This window comes from Cebus imitator, unplaced genomic scaffold (assembly GCF_001604975.1).
Source record: "Cebus imitator isolate Cc_AM_T3 unplaced genomic scaffold, Cebus_imitator-1.0 Scaffold431, whole genome shotgun sequence".
NCBI classification, from domain to species: domain Eukaryota; kingdom Metazoa; phylum Chordata; class Mammalia; order Primates; family Cebidae; genus Cebus; species Cebus imitator.
Window position 1 is genome coordinate 1096711 of NW_016107746.1, and position 4387 is coordinate 1101097.

General features: G+C 41.0%; 1 pseudogene; it reads left to right on the top strand.

Annotated features, from left to right (window-relative positions):
- LOC108290325 overlaps positions 1 to 2395 on the top strand; it is an 8163-nt pseudogene extending 5768 nt beyond the window's left edge.
- Positions 2396 to 4387: the final 1992 nt, after the last annotated feature.

The window sequence follows — 4387 nt, forward strand, 5'->3', positions numbered from 1 at the left end:
TTTTTTGTTTTGTTTTGTTTTGTTGTTGTTGTTGTTGAGACAGTCTGGCTCTGTTGCCCAGCCTGGAGTGTACTGGTGTGATCTCTGCTCACTGCAGCCTCCACCTCCTGGGTTCAAGCAATTCTTGTGCCTCAGCCTCCAGAGTAGCTAGGACTGCAGGCATGTGCCACGACACTGGCTAATTTGTTGTGTTTTTAGTACAGATGGGTTTTACTTTGTTGCCAAAGCTAGCCTCAAAGTCCTGAGCTCAGGCAATCTGCCTACCTCGGCCTCCTAAAGTGCTAGGATTACAGGTGCGAGCCACCGCGCCTGGCCATGAACTTTTTATTTCCCTTTATTTTCAACAAAGAATGTTTCATAGTCTTTTTTTTTTTGTAATTAGATTAAAATTATATAATATTATGGTTATATTGAGTTAGGATTTATATAAAAATTGTTTTGCTATACATTCCCACATACAGAGTAAAAGAAAATTTCATAAGGGTCCTCTCAGGGATCATTCCTTGGGCTTAATGGATAGAACACATGACAAGTAAAGAAATGTAAGGTAATTAGTTGAGAACACAGAGGCAAATATACATAAATACGATGTGAGAACCACTTTTTCAACTACTAAGGACAAATTTATTTTTCTTCATGTTCTTATAGGAAGACTAGGACTTCAGCTCCTCTTCAGAGGAGCATGAAATATTGGATGAAAAAAACCTTCTGGTCCCACTGCCTTCGTATTATTCTCTCTTCCTCACGGGCAGTTGAGAGATTTCTATAATCGTTGAGATTTTGATGATAGCCTGTCCTCCACTAGGCTTCAGGGTTACCTGACATCAGGAACAGACTTATAAAAGTGGAACTTGCCATTTCTTCAAATAGACACATCTTACTTTATGTAATGTTCATTCATCCCTCTCCTTCTGTCCCCATGCAGTAAGGCTGCCATTGTGAGGCGATTCCACCCATTTTCAACCCCTCTATTTAGGATTGGTTGAGTCAGTTCACACAGACAAAGGAGATAGGAAGCCCTATCACATTCTCCAACCTGGCTTGAGCATTCATGAAGCTCAGCATTTGACACCATATTTGGCTCTCATATTTTACTCAGAACCCTTCAGGGAAGGAGAGAAACCCAAAATGTGTTTATGTGCTGAGAACATGAAAAAGATGAGCAAGGAACCCACCTTTCTGTGAACCCTGTCTCCACATTTCTTCTGTCAGCATTAGTCATGCACTGCAAAGTCAGAAGGAAGCAGAAACAAGATGGATTTTGTAGTGTGGAGGGTGGTGCTGAGATTATTTTAATGTTAGCAGAATTAATCTCTTTTGAGTTGATTTTTAGACTTTATGTAACCTACCGGTTGGCACTATGATTAGCATGTCCCCAGGGTTTTTATGTCAACCTGTTCTCTTTCCAAATGACATGACCGTAGAACCCAGAGAGGCACCAGATAAAGGAGGCAGGATACTGGGACAGAGGATATTTGACTCTTTGAAGTGCTGGCTTCATTTTCAGTAGACTGAATACTCTGCCAAAATATAATTAATTGCTGCCTATTTTTACAGTGAAGAATCTGATGGAAAGCTCATTGAAGACAGCCTGATTCAGCTGAGATGTCACTTTACATGGAAGTTGTTAATTGAAGCCCCTGAAATTCCTAATTTAGAAAACAAAATCTTGGAAGAGATTCAGTTCCTGGACACCAAATACAATGTGGGAATACACAAGTAGCCTATGTGAAACACTGGAAAGGCCAGAATGAGGAAGCCCTGGAGAGCTTAAAAGATGCTGAAGACAACCCAGAAAGAACATGCCAACCAAGCAGATGTGAGAAGTCTGGTGACCTGAGGCAACTTTGCCTGGGTGTATTACCACATGGGCAGACTGGCAGAAGCCCAGACTTACCTGGACAAGGTAGAGAACACTTGCAAGAAGTTTGCAAATCCTTCCCACCATAGAATGGAGTGTCCAGAGATGGACTGTAAGGAAGGATGGGCCTTGCTGAAGTGCGAAGGAAAGAATTATGAACGGTCCAAGGCCTGCTTTGAAAAGGCTCTTGAAGTAGACCCTGAAAACTCTGAATTCTGTAGTGGGTATGCAATTGCTGTCCATCACCTGGATGGCTTTAACACAGCAACAGAGAGGAATGAGGCATTGTCTCTGCACACCCTAAAATGAGCTGTCAGGCTAAATCCAGATGATGTATATATTAAGGTTCTCCTTGCCCTGAAGCTTCGGGATAAAGGACAGGAAGCTGAAGGAGAAAAGTACATTGAAAAAGCTCTGACCAGTATGTCTTCACAGACCTATGTCTTTCGACACCCCCCTCCTACTTTCCGTGTCAATCCATGTGTCTGCAACAGGAGCATCTATTCTTCCACAACACACCCCTGCATTCACTGATCAAGGTTGATTAATGCTGTTTTAGGCACCTACATCTGCTGAGACAATAAGAATCATTTTCCTTAAAATTTTGCCTTTGGAATGGGCAGTTTTCATCCTCAGTCTCCCAAACAAAGGAGACCTAAACAGGGAAAGTTTCTATTCCATGTCACCAGGGTAACTGACCTGCAACAAAATCTAAGAGCAAAACAAATTAGCAAAGACAAGAGTTGGAAAGGAGGGAATTTCAGGAGTTCTACAGCTTTCTAGCTGGAGTTCTATTTCCCAAGGCCCTACATAGCCAAGACCTGGTGGTCACTGAGCCAAGTCTATAACCTGATAACAAATTCAAATTTTTGTTTACATGTATCCAGCCCCTGGCAATCACAAAGGATCTACATGATCCAAACACATTGCGGAACATGTATTCACACCTGAGATCACACCTAAAATCACACATCTAAGGTCACACCGAAGAGCTTTGCTAAGATCACAAACTCTTTGAGTGTATTTTATTAGTGATACTCAAAAACAGATAGATATTTTATGTTTAGTTTCAAATAGAAAAATGCAGATCCAACTTTGACAGCATTAGAAAGCCTGAAGCAGAGGAAGCAATGGAAATGGAAACCTGATCAAGAATTTTTATAATTTTTATTTATTTACTAGAAGCAGAGTCTTGTGATATTGCTCAGGCTAGAGTGCAGTGGCTATTTACAAGCACAATCATAGTACCCTGCAGTCTTAAAATTCTGGCCTCAAGAGATCGTCCCTCCTCAGCCACCTGAGCAGCTAGGACCGTAAGTGCATGCCGCCGTGTGCCACTTCCTACCAAGAATTTAAAAAAATACTGGGGAGGCATTTACTACTACAGGCCACGGAATTGGAAGGTTGAGTTACTCGGATCCTTGAAAGCTGGGATTGACCAATGATGGAGATTTGGGGGAGTGGGGAGGCATGGCAGGAGAGTGGAGTCATTTAGATGACACCTGAAAAGCACAGGAGTAACACCCTTTTCAACTTTGTTGATACTAAACAAAGAACATACTTATTCCATTTAACCTGAGGAAACTACTAGTGACTTTTCCCTGTAAACAAGGTGTGACTCAGGCTCACCTGGCCTCTGCATTCCTTACCTGTGACTGCCACAGAGCTTCTTGTAGGGGAGATTTGCCTCCACTTATGGAATTAATCTAAATGAGAAATCTGAGGACATAGCTCTACTAATTAGAAAACACAGAGACAATGTTCTTTTAACTGGACAAGTCTAAGCTTTTGGTTTGGCTCAGTTCTATAACTGTTAGTAAACTGATAGTTATTTGCTCCTTAGCGACTGGTTACAGTGGCCACTGGCTCCTTAGCCAACTGTAACTGTTAGTAAACTGATAGCTATTTGCTCCTTAGCCACTGGTTACAAAGAGAATAAGAGATTTATAGTCCTCTTGGCTAAATTCATCACAAATGAAATTAAATTACTCAGCTGGTTAGTAAGCTGTCAGGAAATTAGGTTTTATTGAACCAAATTTACTCATTAATTAATATTGAATCCTTCCCACCACTCCAGGTACTGGAACCAAAATCCTTTTCCTTAGCAACTGAATCTACAATAGAGTTTATGGGTCTGTGAGTGTATAAGTGTGTGTGTGTGTGTGTGTGTGTGTGTGTGTGTGAGAGAGAGAGAGAGAGAGAGAGTGTGTGTGTTTGGATGAGCACCAGGTAAGTCCTGAAACTATTTTAACAACATCAATTCACCATACCCTGGGAATGTAAGAGGGACTCAATAAACAATTATGGGTTGGTTGGTTGAGTATCATGTAAAGATGTAAAGTGTGCTTTTACCAGTGGCTTCTACATGCAATATGGGACAAGGAAGAAGCGAGAAAAATCGGAGGGTATATAAAACTTATATATACCTACTTATATTAAAATGAAAACAGTAGAAGGATAAATGAAATTTCGTAATGGTTACCAATGAGAAAGAGAAGAAAAAGGAAAGGAACAGCAATAGAAGCC